Source organism: Carlito syrichta, unplaced genomic scaffold (assembly GCF_000164805.1).
Source record: "Carlito syrichta isolate Samal-C Ts95f unplaced genomic scaffold, Tarsius_syrichta-2.0.1 Scaffold303958, whole genome shotgun sequence".
In the NCBI taxonomy this organism is placed as follows: Eukaryota; Metazoa; Chordata; class Mammalia; order Primates; family Tarsiidae; genus Carlito; species Carlito syrichta.
In genome coordinates this window covers 170355-179320 of record NW_007248054.1, presented here as the reverse complement: position 1 = coordinate 179320, position 8966 = coordinate 170355, and positions in this window count along the sequence as shown.

The window sequence follows — 8966 nt, the reverse complement described above, 5'->3', positions numbered from 1 at the left end:
ACAGAAGTAAATACAAACCTCCTTTAAATATGAATGATCACAGATAAAGGCCCACAAAACACAAAGCTGCGGAACACTCAAGGAAACAAAAGACCATGAAAAAAGACAGAAGACCCAACACACAGAGAGCTTCATGTAATAAAGCTATCAGAAAAAGCACTTTTGAAATGATTATATTAGCAAAAAAGAAAATTGAAGACATAGTTCTAATTTAAAAAGACAATAAAAGAACACACAAAAAAATAGCGGACTCAGTGGCTCAGCCTGTAATCCCGCATCTTTAGGAGGCGAAGGTGAGTGGATTGCCTGAGCCCGCGGGTTCGAGACCCACCTGGGCAGCGAGACCTCATCCCTACAATAAATCAAAAAATCAGCCAGGCGCGGTAGCACATGCCTGTAATTCCGGCTACTTGGAAGGCTGAGGCGGAAGAATCGCCGGAGCCCAGCAGGTCGATGCTGTGGTGGCCGGTAGCGGCCACTGCACTCCAGTCTGGGCGACCCAGTGAGACTCCAACTCAAAAAAAAAAAAAAGAACACAAAAATGTTTTGAAATTTACAAAGAACCAAGTTAAGCTTCTGAAAAAATAAAATGAAATCACTGAAGAGAGATTTAGTAAACTGTGTATGTGTAGAAATTATCCAAGTATAAGCATACATAAATAGAACACTTGCAAGAAAGGTTAAGAGCTATTAAGAAAAGAATAAGAAGGATTCATATATCTTGAATAGAAGTATTCAAAAATGGTGGCAGGTAATGCATTAAATATTACTACTGAGAATTTTCCATAATTGACTAAATGCAAGAATTCACAAACTCAGGAAACATAAAAAACATATTGGGGCTGGGCTCCGTGGCTCAGCCTGTAATCCCATGCTTTGGGAGGCCGAGGTGAGTGAATTGCCTGAGCCCACGGGTTCGAGACCCGCCCAGGCAACTTGGTGAAACCTCATCTCTACAATAAATAAAAAAAATTAGCTGGGTGTGGTAGTGCGTGCCTGTAATTCTGGCTACTTGGAAGGCTGATGTGGAAAGATCGCCCGCCGGAGCCCAGCGGGTCGAGGCTGCGGTGACCAGGAGTGTGCTACTGCACTCCAGCCTGGGCCATGGAGTGAGACTCCAACTCAAAATATATATATATATATATATATATATACATATATATATATAACATGAAGAGAAAGAACAAGTTTTAAAAGTAGCCAAAACAATGAAGTTGATTACCTTAAAAATATATATAATTATATCTTGAGAATTTTCAGTAACAACGATGAAGTCCACAGCATGTTGGAATAAAACTAAAGAGTTAAAAGTAATTATTGGATCACCACCCAGCTGAACTATTATTCTAGAATGAAGAATAAGTTTTACTTAAGAATAAGAGAGAAAGAGAGAGGAAACTTATTATAAGAACTACCAAAACATATACTTCATGAAATAAGAAGTTAAACTCAAAAGGAAGGAATGAGTAGCAAGAAGAAGTGATGAGAAATGGACATAGATATGGATTGCTAAGTCTAAAGAAGCTTTGACTATAGTGAGAACTAAATTATGTCCTTTTTCTCTTATTTTTCCAAATTGCTAACTAAGTGTCTCGGAAGTCACACCTGATAAGGATTCACCAGTGAGATTTTATTAACCTATTACTCTATATACTGAAGTTTTTTCCCAACCTGACTCTGGCATAACATCACATAACCAATAAAAAAGGAAATCAAAGTATTTTATGACCCTGAAAAGTCATCTCTTGGGGACTCTCAGACTCTAGGAACCTTGGAAGACACTTATCTATCCTCTCTGAAGTCTGCCATATATAGGACTTCATCTGGATCTCAATAAACTTGGAGTTTTTTCATCCCCTTATCTCAAGAAAACACCTCCCCTACTATTTCCAAAATTCCTTGGATAAGAACTACAAATTACCAGTCAATAAATCTTTGAATCCGCCTATAACCTGCAAGCCCCCAGTTGAAAATGTCCCTCTTTCCTGGGACAAACCAATAAGAATCTTACACGGATAGATTTACGGTTTTTGTAACTTCTGCCTTCCTAAAATGTATATAACCAAGCTACCATTCAACCACAGTGAGCACATGTTCTCAGAACCACCTGAGGATGGATGTTTCCAGGCCTAAGGTCACTCATATTAGCCAGAATAGACCATCTTGAAATATTTTACAAAGTTTGGCATTTTTCATCAACAATAGGTACTGATGTGCTAAGGCTGCCATAAAAAATGCCACAGAATGGGTGGCTTAAAGAAGACATTTATTTATCACAGTTCTGAAGTATGAAAGCAGGGTTGGTTTCTGATGAAGTGTGAAAGCAGGTTGGTGTCAGCAGGGTTGGTTTCTGATGAAACTTCTCTCCTGGGCTTGCAGATGGCCATCTTCTCCCTGTGCCCTGACATGGCCCTTTCTCTGTGCAAGTACATCCTTGGTGTCTCCTCCTCTTATAAAGACATCCATTCTATTGGATTAGATCCCCACTCTTATGACCTTATTTAGCCACAATTACCTCTTTAAAAGCCCTGTCTGCAAATATAGTCACATTGGTGGTTTTTGTTTCAACATGATTCTACAGGGGCCACAATTCTGTCAATAACACTAAATGAGATAATAATTGGGGTAACTTCTAATGGGAAGTAAAAATAAAATCTTACAAAACAAATAACAGGTCAAAATATTCATCGTTGTGTTCTTCAGAAAGAAGGGAATTAACTTTAGATTTTATATCAAATATGCATATTTAATTTTTAAAACATAAATTTGAAATATGTAATTTCCAAACAGGGAGAGTAAAAGTAAAAATGAAAACATGCTTAATCTAATCTAATTTTTTTAAAAAAATAGAATCGTAGATAATACATTTAGCCTGACATGGTGGCTGCACATAGTTTCTTGGGAGGCTGAAGTGGGAGGATCACTTGAGCCCAAGAGTTCAGTGCTGCTTTGAGCTATGATTGCACCACTGCACTCTAGCCTGAAGTGAGACCCTGTCTCTTAAAAAAAAAAAAAAAATTATATTTACCCTAAACATTCTAGGTAAAATATAAAAATATCTTAAATCTATTCATTTTTTAAAATAAAGTAAGGAATATTCAGGCCAAAAACTAAACAAAGGAGGAGCCCAGACAGATAAACAAAATAGTAATGCTTACTTTTGCCTTGAAGGCCTTTGCTGAACAAAAGGAAATTAAGTGTTTTTTTTTTATGACTTCAAGAGCTCAGAGAACAGATTAATAGAAGCTAGTAAGTGTGTAAGGAATGATAAAAATATGTAAATCACAATTTTGCAGCTCTAATATAATTTGATGTTCAGACAAGGTTCGTTGAGCCCACCAGGTGAAATGTTGCTGGGGAACAGAATGTTTCCATTTTGCCAAAGTATCATGCTACAGATTGTTTGCTAATTTAGAAGTTAAATTCAATTAAACAAAAATGGTCTTAACAAATGTGAAATACAGTGGTCACCACTTTAACCAAATGCTCCCAGCAAGCGTCATTAACAATGAGACAACCTAGTGCCCTCTGATGGGGTCAACAAGAGGTACGTGATATCACCATGAAGTAATCTTGCCCCAACTTGTGGTCATGATCTAATCAAGCCTTCTGACTTACTTTCTAGTTTACTAGAAAGACAGTGCATAGAAAAACAAGTTTACATCATGGGGAAAGAGTGAGACAGGACTCAATGGAGACTTTGCATGACTACTTGCGAAGGTCTCTTCACAAGTCAGTATCATTTAAAGGAAAAAGAAAAAAGTACAGGAACTGTTTCAGATTGAATAAAACTGAGAGAAAATTTGAATATGGACTATGTATTCAGACACTATCAGATTATTATGGCTGGTTTCCTTAGATGTAGGAGAATGTATTTATTTGGGGGATATATCCACTACAACGTCTAGGGTAAAGTGGTTTGATGTCTGCAACTTATTTGCAAATGGTTTGGTATAAATAAGGAAAGTAAATATGGCAAAATGTTAACAATTGTTAATTAGGAGTATAGGCTTTATTGTCAAACTGTACTGGTTTCAAGTCCTAGTTTCACCTCTTTCTAGTCCTGTGATCTTCAAATTTTTTAAAAAGCATTTCATTTCCTCATATGTAAAATGAGGTTCATGATAGTATTAGTTTCATAAAATTGTAAGAATGGAATGAGAAAGTTTATATTAAATCATACCAGATGGTACTAACACAGTAACTTTAGCTATAATAGTGATCACTATCATTAACAAATTAACTTTTATTATTCTATGCAATGTCTTAACTTCTATACTAGGTGTTAATTCATTAATTATTTGGTCAAGTTTTAGCAATAGAATCCAAATGACAGTCTATGGGAAAGCAGAAGGAAAAGTCAACTTGCATCCATCAAACTCTATTATCCAGTATAACAATAGAGTCTGGCCTCCAAATTTTAGTTATGAGTTACCACGTTTACTCTCTTAGATTACATATTTTCAAAATTTTGCTAGAATCTTATGCACTGGTGATTCAGAAGGCACTCGGAATCTTGCTGTATATAGGTTAATTATCATATAAATTAATATTATTTTACTGTATCACATAAATAGTATAGAAGGCATGGGGTTCTAGCTAACATATATAGCTGGAGTGAGAGGGAAGGGGGAAAGAAAAGAGCAGGGCCAGAAGACCATGAAGATCCAATGATTCATTCTGTACAAAACCTGAGCAAAATGGAAGAGACAGATTTCAAATTCTACTCAGAAACGCCACAAAGAAACACAATAAAATTGTACAGGCAAAACAAAGGTTAAGGGGGTGGAAAACTGTATAGGCAAGCACACAGAACATAGTCACAATCTCAGAAAAGGAGAGGAACCTACTTGACTCCAGGCGTCAATGTTTCACATTATTAAAATTTAAAAAAAAAAAAGCTTATCTTGCACAGAAATGAGAAGAATATAAAAAGGCATTGTTAAGGACAATAAATGGAACAATTTTCTCAAAGGAGAAATAAACAGCCAACTTACACACACTCCAATTTACTAACACATATTTTGTCAAGTTACCAGCACTAAACCAGACCACTTGATAATGTTTCACTTCCCCAAAACAGGGAAACCAATGAATATTTTTTAGCCTCTATTATTTGCCAAAAACTAAACACTAAGAATGTAACAGTGAACAAAACCAGGGCAAGTTTATGTCCTCCAAGAGTTCACAGCTTAGTGAGAAAAGAAAGAAAACAGATACACAAATAAATATATTTTCTCTTTCTTGGTACCTTGTACTATAAAGACAAATAAAACAAAATGGGTAGGTTAGAAAGTGGCAGGAGATGACCTGTTAAGAGTATGTGGTCGAGGAATGTTCCCACTCATAATGGGAACTGAACATCTATCACAACAGTGCAAGGGAGAGATCAGCAGTCGCGGGACACAGCAGTCCAGGGCGGGGGAGGGGGGGCGGGGGTGTGTGGCATGTAACAGCCCAAAAGGTACCTGGTCCTAAACCAGAGGAAGTGAGGACCAGTTGGAGATTCAAATTTCATCTGCACATAAATTATTTATGTATCTAATCCTGACTTGTACCCCACATCTTTATAATAAAATAAAGTAAGAGAGAGAGAGAGAGAGAGAGAGAAGGTGGTCAAGGAAGGGCATTCAGACTAGGAGACTTTTGAATTGAGCTAGGTATATAACATTATTTTAAAAAGTAAAAATGTAAATGTATATGCCTGTATGTGTGTCTATACAACAGTATTCAGCCATAATAAGGAATGAAGTGCTGATGCATGGTACAACACAGATAACCTTTAAAAATATTATGCTAAGTGGAAGAAACTAGACAAAAGGTTATATATGATATAATTCCATTTACATTAAATTTCCAGCATAGATAAATCCGCAGAGAAAGAGCAAGATTGGGCATTGCCAGGTGCTACGCAAAGGAGCACATAGGGAGAAACTGAAAAAAAGTTAAATAGATAAATGAAAGAATTGCTAAGTTTGGTATCATAACTATTGAAGCAAGAAAACTAACAGACTTTCTATCATTTCTTTTATTTTGTATTCTAATTCCTCAGAGAAACAGTAGCTTCCAATAAAATACAGAACTTGGAAATAAGATACCATCTGGTCTCTGTCATCTATTATATCTTCCTCTTTCTGTAATTTTTTACTGTCCTTACAATATCATAAATAAACTTCTCTTGCTTCCTGTCTCTCTGTATTGCAAGCCCTCCTGAATACTATTATATTTTTATTATTCACTATCTTCCTACTTGGGGGTTACATTTGAAAGGAATTTGATAATAACATTTTTAGGCTTATATAATCAATACCACCATTAGACAGATGAAGAAACAGAGACTCAGGAAAGTTAGGTCACTGGCCCAAGTTCTTAGAGTGAGTAAGAAGCAAAACAAGAATTCAAATGTTTTCTGACTCATGCAGCAGTAATCGTACTTTTAGTGAGGAAGCTCTACCTCAGTTTAGTATGGCTTACCTACTAGCTCTTCCAGAAATTCCTCCCTAAATTCCTGCCTCAGTGCTTTTCTGCATGAGGTGCCTCCGGCCTGGAGTGCCTCTCGACCAGCAGTGAACTCATCGACGGTCCAGTGCAGCATCTCATGCAGCCTTCCCTGACCATTGCCCACAAGATCTCACTCTGTGCAGTCTGCCTTGAGACTTCCCCCATGAGAATAAACATTGCGTATTCCCCCAAATCCTTCCTTGATTTGGTTTGAAGTTTTGAGATCTCATGTAACTGTGATAGAGAACATGACAGGGTACTGATACAGGATCTCAAACTAAGGAGATAGTCTCTCTTTTACTTAAATAGACCACATGGAGGCTTTAGTGATAAGAAATAGGAACAAGCTCTTCTATTAGAACTAACATTTACTTTCTAGGCCCATGTCTCAGAAGCTTGAATAGAGCAAATAAGTTGGGGAAGGGCCAGGAAAAGCCATGTCTCCCTGCCTTGTCCATCCATCTGAGCATGAGGCCTGGCAGCTGTCAATCAGAAGATCCCAGAGGTTCCTTTTCACCATCCTATTCATGGAGACCTAACACAAAACCTTTGCCTCTTTCTTTTATGGCTCCCACCCCTTTGAAATATTTGCCAGCTGCAAATACGCTGCTACACCCAACACTTCCATGCCTTTGTCCCAGTGTATCTGGATGAAGACAGGAAAACATTTGGTGCCTTTAGCCATGTTGGCTTCAGTGAGCTCAATAGGAGTCCAAGACAAGCCCTAGAAACACTGTACCCTCATGAAGGGTGCAGGTTCTACCCATAGTGCAAGACTTAAGAGTGTCCCGGAAGGAGATCTGTCATGGTTGCACCAAAGTCATGAAGATCACAGGGCAGGAGCTTCAATGAGGGAAAATGGAGTCGTCTATTCCTTCAAACTTTCTGGTTGATTCTTTCCTTTCTTCATCCTCTTTCTTTATTCTCTATTCAATGTGCTCATGCTTTTCCTCACCCTGACTCAGATTCCCCTGGTCACTGTGTAGCTGCACTGTGAACATCCCCAACATGTATGTCAAGGGGATCTTTATATTTTGCAAAGAAGTTATCCAGCCAGGAACTGGGCAGACTCCATGGGAAGGTCCTTTTCTTCAGGAAGAATTTCATGCAGTGCAGTAACAGCAATCCCAGGTATTAGGTTTCTTAAACAATTACTCTGATCCTCAGTTTTAGCCCAGCCCACCAACACCCCAAAACATACACCCTCATGCACAAAGCTCACACAGCTTGTAAATTTATAAAATGTGAAAAACAGTACCTTCAGTAAAATGTTCCCATTTGGGCTGACCTGTGGTGGAAGAGAGGTGAAAAGATCTTACCCAAGCCTGGGATCAGTTTTTATATTCCTACCTTTGAAGTCATCTCCCACCATGTGGCTAGACACAGATCTGCATGATACTTGGATATATGAAGCAGGTCTGGCCCAAGCCTGTAAACATCATGTCTCCTTCTTTCAGTTTTGCTAGAACCTTCCTTTGAGCCAACACTTTTCCTTTGCTATCCTTTCCATTGGGGAAAAGAAGAACAAAGGAAAAAAAAATTGCTTTACTTCCTCCATGACCTACCATCAACCTGCCTAGGTCCATTGTGTCCTAGATCAACTGTGTCACAGCAAACACAAGTACAGTCATGTTCCTCTCACACAGAGCTGCTTACACCAGTTTGGCCTTGAAATACGGAGGGAGATTATATAAATGATGAACATTTCATTTGGAATACAGAGGGGAACATACACATGCATGTGTGCACACTCACACACACACACACACACACATACATGAACTGGGAAGTTCTGTGTTCCCTGCAGCTCTCAAGTATGTGCCAGGAGAGGAGGGGGAGAGGTGGGCTGCTCTCCATTTCATCAGGGCTAAATACCAAGATGGGGGACATGAGCCATCTCCCTAGTCTCCACTGGGAAGGGAAAGTCATGTGGGTGAGGGGGTTAGCTCTGACCACCAAGAGACTGAGGGTCACAGATTTCTCCTCACCCTTCTGAACTCAGGGTGTAGACTCTGCAGACATCCAATCTCAAATTGGTAATATGTGAGACTACCTGTTTTTTACCCTTCATATCTTCAGATACCCAAATAACAAGTTGAGGATGAAAAAGTTTCTAACCACCACATGACAGGTTGAAGTTTAACTCCAGAAAGTGGCAGGTAAGAGATGAAAAAAAAGCAAAGAACATGATTTTTACAGAGATCACAGTGGAAGAAGAAGAAGGGACAATCTCCTGGCAGATTCTTGCCTCCAGGAAAAGGTTACCATGGACAAGCATGAGTATCCCAGGCCTGAGAATATGGGGGCAGAAGAGGACACTCTCCAGAGACACTCTGGAGATGAGTTCCCTGGGTAAGTGTCCACAGAAAGGGAAGGGTCAGCAGGAAGGTGGTCAATGAGAGGGCAGTGGAGAGGTTGGTTGTGGAGGATGATTCCATGGATCTGTGCATGGGTGAGTCTGATGA